The 6,970-nt window shown below is 44.8% G+C and overlaps 1 pseudogene; it reads left to right on the forward strand.

The window, feature by feature from the left end:
* Positions 1-263: 263 nt before the first annotated feature.
* On the forward strand, positions 264-6,711 carry LOC129840401 (complex I assembly factor TIMMDC1, mitochondrial-like; annotated as a pseudogene).
* The last annotated feature ends 259 nt before the right edge of the window (positions 6,712-6,970 follow it).

The raw sequence follows: 6,970 nt of genomic DNA on the forward strand, positions 1-6,970 counted from the left end.
CAATGCCAAAAAACTATGCTCAGCTTGTGGTCAAAACATATGACGTGATCTTCATAGTTAGTACAATCTCTGTTCATAACATACTCTATCATGAGCAGGTGATTCACCTGCAAAATCAGTGGAATAGTTTTGGTTTGTCTGTTGGCCTTTTAATTAATAGTAATTGATGCTGTTTTTGGCATGAAACACAATGACAATGTTGTGATATGATGCAATAACATTTTATATCGAATGTATAATTTTTACCTCTAATAAACCATTCAAATCTCAAGTAAATTCAGAATGGTCTCCCAATAATGTATGTTTGGTCCACCTGAAGGGGGTGCTCTCCAACTAGATCTCTTCAATTTACCAGCTAGCAGTTCAGCGGTGTGCCGGTGGGAAGCAGGTAGGAAAGACAAAATACAAGGACATTTCAGATTAAATAGGTAAACAATTTAACCGTTCAAACGTAGTCTGTGATATAACTATGCTTAACTACGTTAGACAAATAATAGACTGTGCTTCATAAAGCTCGGAACTGCTGAACAAGTTAGCTTACACAGCTAGCATGATGAAGCCCCCTTATCTCGCTGCTTATACGCATGGAACAATATGCTTTGAGAACGTGAAGTTATGGTAAAGGCATGTACGGTCTTTGGTAACCGTGCCACCTCACCTGCTCAATTTGAATGCAAACGTAACATTGTATCGATTGTCGTTCAGTCTGCTTCATACGATAGCTACATAACGTAAGTGGTCACCTTTACTTCGGCTTGGATGTTGTTGACCCATATGTCATAACTTCCAACCAGTGTAGACATTATTTGTTAAAGTTCCATAACAATAAATACCAACCCTGGAAATGTACAGTAGGTATTCTATTTTAGAATATTGCACACTCTACTTCATACAGTACATAATATGCATATATCAACAATGACTATGCAATGTCAGATGCGGTATTAAAACAGCTGTTGCACTGTGTATGTATTTTGTCCATTTGCTCTCTCTTTATCTGCCCAAAAGGCATTTATTTAGCAGAACAATTAGCTGTAACATCCTAGCTCCTGGCCATGTGTTCTCAGATCCAGCTCCCATTGCTGGTGAAGCGTTCATGATGTATCCTCCTGAACGGCCCTGGGCGTCCCCAGCACCATGTCAGCAGGCAGCCTCAGCCCCCCAGGGCACCCGACCACTGCGGGGTCTCCAGCTAGCTAGCGCCTCCTCCCCAGGGTTCATGCAGCTGACAGTGTGACGCCTGTCCCGGTACGGATCCTCTGCCCAGCCTCGTGGGGAAGCCAGAGTTCCCAGACACTAGATGGGACCGCATCAAGGATCTCTTCGACAGGGAGTAATTTATGACCGTGACGCCTCTCTCCTATTGTTTGTGGCTTAGCCAAGTAAACCCATCACGATCAAGGAGCGCTCCCCATTGCTTACCTGTGCAGCGGATGAGTTTTCTAGCCTGCACTTAGTTTAGAAGGTTCCAGTTAGTTTAGAAGGTTCCAGACTTCTAGTGTAGCATAAGCATCCTTGCCTTACTGGGCTTCAAAAATTGTCTGTTTGATTTTTAAAAGTTTGTTTATACACCCCTTCCCTGTGTTCCCAGTGAAATGCACAAGTATCCAGAGGAGCTCTCCAGCGTGGTCCAGAGGAGCTCTCCAGCGTGGTCCAGAGGAGCTCTCCAGCGTGGTCCAGAGGAGCTCTCCGGCGTGGTCCAGAGGAGCTCTCCAGCGTGGTCCAGAGGAGCTCTCCAGCGTGGTGCAGAGTACCTTAGCTGCCGCCTTGGCTGGCATGATCTACGGAGGGCTGCCCCGCCGCCCGGCACGCCAGGGAGAGGTTCATCCAGCTCCACCAGGCTGAGATATACCACATCCGGGTGGAAGCTGTGGTGAGTGTCTGCGGTTGTGAATTAACAGCAGGCCACTACATACATAAATGCAATACGATGTCAATGCTTTTGTATACGTTTTCCCAAGTGCAGCGAAAGCACATTGTGTCTGTCTAATTTGTATTTTATGTTTGTCTTGTGTTGATGGAGGCTCTGTGTTGTCGTTGTTCTCCCCCAGCGTTCTGCCCATAATGCAGCCAACCGGGGCTTTGTGCGGTACGGCTGGAATACAGTAATGCAATACAAATAGTCTGGGTAGCCATTTGATTCAATGTTCAGGAGTCTTATGGCTTGGGGGTAGAAGCTGTTTAGAAACCAGGAAGCTTGGCCCCAGTGGTGTACTGGGCCGTTCGCACTACACTCTGTAGTCCCTTGCGTTCGGAGGCCGAGCACATGCCATAACAGGCAGTGATGCAACCAGTCTTGGCTGTGTGCTTAGGGTTGTAGTCCTGTTGGAATGTGAAACTTTGCCCCAGTCTGAGGTCCTGAGCGCTCTGGAGCAGGTTTTCATCAAGGATCTCTCTGTACTTTTCTCCATTCATCTTTCCTTCAAACCTGACTAGTCTCCCAGTCCCTGCCGCTGAAAAACATCCCCACAGGATGATGCTGCCACCACCATGCTTCACCATAGGGAGGGTGACAGGTTTCCTCCAGAAGTGACGCTTGGCATTCAGGCCAAAGAGTTGAATCTTGGTTTCACCAGACCAGAGAATCTTGTGCCCTTTAGGTGCCTCCAGCGGGCTGCATTTTACACTTCCGTCTGGCCAATCTACCATAAAGGCCTGATTGGTGGAGTGCTAGAGAAATGCTTGTCCTTCTGAAAGGTTCTCCCATCTCCACAGAGGAACTGTAGAGCTCTGTCAGTGACCTTCCCTTTATCACTTCCCTGACCAAGGCCATGCTCCTATTGCTCAGCTCTAGGAAGAGCTCTAGGAGCAATTTTAGAATGATGGAGGCCACTGTGTTCTTAGGGAGCTTCAATGCTGCAGAAATGTTTTGGTACCCTTCCCCAGATCTGTACCTCGACACAATCCTGTCTCAGAGCTCTACGGACAATTCCTTCGACCTCATGGCTTGGTCTTTGCTCTGACATGCACTGTCAACTGTGGGACATTATATTGGCTGGTGTGTGCCTTTCCAAATCATGTCCAATCAATTGAATTAACTGCCTTGTTCAGGGGCAGAATGACAGATTTTTTATCTTGTCAGCTCGGGGATTCGATCTTGCAACCTTTCGGTTACTAGTCCAACGCTCTAACCACTAGGCTACTTGCCACCCCAAGTCCAATCAAGTTGTAGAAACATCTCAAGGATGATCAATGGAAACAGGATGCACCTGAGCTAAATTTTGATTCTCATAGCAAAGGGTCTGAATACTTATGTAAATAAGATATTTCAGTTTTTTATTTTTAATACATTTGCAAAAATATATATATTTTTGCTTTGTCATTATGGGGTATTGTGTGTAAATTGCTGAGGATTTTTATTTATTTAATCCACTTTAGGATAAGGCTGTAATGTAACAAAATGTGAAAAAAGTCAAGGGGTCTGAATACTTTCCGAAGGCACTGTATATGAGTCTTGTGATTTAGGAAAATGTAATTCCGAAAGTGTTTTAGTATAAATGGGTCCTAGTGAAATAATTGTTGATATATACTGTTAATTATGATATAATTGATTAGATAAGAAAATGCTGATAATGAATATACTTTTCCTACAGTGTCTTCAGAAAGTATTCATACCCCTTGAATTATTCTACATTTTGTTGTTACAGCCTGAATTCAAAATGGATTAAATATATTTTTTTGTCACCCAATACCCCAAAAGTGAAAACATGTTTTAAGATATTTCAGCAAATTTGTTGAAAAATGAAAAACATATCTAATTTACATAAGTATTCACACCCATTTGCTATGTCATTCCAAATTGAGCTCCGGTGCATACAGTTTCCTTTGATCATCCTTGAGATGTCGCTACAACTTGATTGGAGTCCACCTGTGGTCAATTCAATTGTTTGGACATGATTTAGAATGAAACACACTTGTCTTGATAAAGTCCCACAGTTGACAGTGCATACATAACAGTAAATATTCGAGAGAGAATTGTGAGGAGGCATATATCTGGGAAAGGGTATAAAACCATTTCTAGTGTTGAAATTTTCCAAAAGCACAGTGGTCTCCATCATTGGGAAATCTGGGATTTATGGGAGAGTGGCCAGACGGTAGCCACTCTTGAGAAAAAGGCACATGACAGCACGCCTGGAGTTTGCAAAAAGGCACGTGAAAGACTCAGAGCATAAGGCAAAATATTCTGTGGTCTGATGATTTGACCTGAATGGAAAGCACTATGTCTGGAGAAAACCAGTCACAGCTCATCACCCATCTAACACCATCCCTACCGTAAAGCATGGTAGTGGTAGCATCATGCTATGGGGATGCTTTTCAGTGGCATGGACTGGGAGACTGGTAAGGACAGAGGGAACAATTAATGGAGACAAATACAGGCAAATCATTAATGACAACCTGCTTCATTGCAAACAACCATAGACTGGGGCAAAGATTTACGTTCCAACGGGACAATGACCCCAAGCATACAGCCAATGCAACGCTGGAATGGCTTCAGAACAAGACTGTGAAAGTCCTTGAGTGGCCTAGACTTGAATCCCATTGAAAATCTGTGGAAATACACCACCACTCCCCATCTAACTTAAGAGGTTGAAAAAATCTGCAAGGATGAATGGGAGAAAATTCCCAAATCCAGTTATGCAAAGCTGATAGACATACCCAAGACGACTCAAAGCTGTATCCCCACCAAAGGTGCTTCTACAAAGTATTGACTTGAGTGTGAATACTTATGTAAATGAGACATTTCTGTATTTCATTTTCAATACATTTGCTCATTTCTAAAAACATATTTTCACTTGTATTTAGATGGGTGAACATTTTTTCTTTTGAATTCAGCCTGTAACACAACAATGTAGAATAAGTCAAGGGAATGAATACTTTCTGAAGGCACTTGGTAAGTGTGATTTTGTAAATGTGTGACATTCCTGCCTGTGTGGGTTTGAGCAGCTGTGACAGGAGGCCTATTCAGGCTGAACCTGGGTCTGGGAGGACTGGTGGCAGTCACGGCCATAGGAGTAACCATGGGATGAGATATGATTTAAGGGTTTTCAGTGGCAAAATAACGGGCTGGTTTTGAACAAGGTGGTTACCTGGACTAATAGTGTTTACAGTGGAGAAGAGGTTTGAGGGAGCCAGATACTGCAGGGCAAGCCCGGACTATGGTAAAATATGAACTATGAAGCCTGAAGAATGTGAGAAGCAAGTCTCTGGCTGCCAGCTGCGCCCCCTCCCTGCAACCCCTCTGCTGCCCCCCTCCCTCCCCCTAACCATGCACTGGGTGCCAGAGGGACTCATGTGCGTTGCAGAGGGTTGTGTTTTGGGCAGAAGAGCAGGGAGGGAGGCCAAGGCAGCAGCTGCCCCTCTATTTTTACCACCCCATTGTTACGCCAGCGTTTCATCTCTATCCAGCTCCCGCTATCTCTGCTGCACTAGTCCCTTCTGTCCTCTCCTCTTCACCTGTCTTCTCCCTCTTTTTCCTCTCCTGCCTCTCTTCCCCCTTTTGATTTGTATGTATATCTAATGTGTCAGTGAAGGTTTTTAGAGTAGTAATGGACTGGGTGTATGTGATCCAACATTCATGTTGCTATGTCTCCAGAGCGAAGCAGAGTGCTGTCCATGTCTGCCTCAGTGCCCAGCCACCTGGACTGTGTGTTTGATGTGTGCAAACAGTCCCGGGAGCACCCACAGCCTCAGCCAGGTGCAACGTGGGGCGTGGGGGGATGAAAGCAGGCAGCTAATCAGATAACACATCACGCTCCAAATGTCTGCCCCTACCTCCCTCATAGTCCTGACACATGGACGAGGTGATAGGGGCGGGTTACTAAGTGAGTGACAGCCACCACAGCTCTTCATGCTAAACTGAGTTTAGGGGGGTTGGAATGAGAGCTGTAGTTGATATCAGGTGAAATGCTCAGAGAGGCAGCAACATGGCGTCCATCTCTGAAGTTGGCCAAACTCTCTGTTGGTATAACAGTCTGAGAGTAAGTGACAGCCACAGTGACAGAATTTAATGTGACGCAGAACATTGACATGTTGGAATGAAGGTGATGTCAGCTCGGCTCATGTCATCTCGTCAGGGTGCCGGCAGGAGCTCTGATCATCGCCATGCAGGGATTGGCTGGAGCTCTGATCATCGCCATGAAGGGATTGGCAGGAGAAACGGTCTGGGAGAGGAGGAGGAGGGAGCGCAGAGAGCTGTATGAACTAAAACTGGCAGAATGGTACATTCCATGGGCATCAAAACACACACACACAACACTTTTACTCCTAGTATTCACTCACTTTTTCCTACGCCCTCAAGGAGTGCCCGTTTGTAGTTGACGGATGACCTGAATGCTGATTTGAGCAGCAGTAGGCGGACCCAGGATGTAGACAAGGACATACAGAAGATCCAGGAGCTGCTCAGTTTACCACGGAACGAATCCTTGGCCCAGGACTGACAGCAGCTGAAATACTCAGATACCAATCATAGCCATCATCACAGACAGACAATGGTGGGTGGGACTTTCCTCACCCCTGAGGACATACTGGTTTCTATTGATGTTGACTACTCTATTTTTACTTCTGTTGAATGGAAAAGGGGCCTTACTTATTCGCTCAACAAAATATGTATTGATGCTGTATTATGATTTATACTGTAAATGTGATTGCTTTGTCTGGAACTTTTAAATGATTTCCAACATATTTTAAATAAATGGCAATAATGACACAGTATCTTAAGGTCTGAAATTCACTGCATTAGTCATAACATTTTGTGCAAAGTACATGAGGCTGAGAGCCAGTGGGTCTGAAGTTGTGTTCCCATTATTCAGAAGAACTTTGAGGAAAAGCACTACATTTTAGTCATTTAGCTAGACGCTCTTATCCAGAGCAACTTAGGGTTGTGTCTTGCTCAAGCGCACATCAACAGATTTTTCACTTAGTCAGCTCGGGATTCAAACCAGCGACCTTTTGGTTACTGTCCCAACGCTCT

The sequence above is a fragment of the Salvelinus fontinalis genome, chromosome 41, assembly GCF_029448725.1.
Source record: "Salvelinus fontinalis isolate EN_2023a chromosome 41, ASM2944872v1, whole genome shotgun sequence".
In the NCBI taxonomy this organism is placed as follows: Eukaryota; Metazoa; Chordata; class Actinopteri; order Salmoniformes; family Salmonidae; genus Salvelinus; species Salvelinus fontinalis.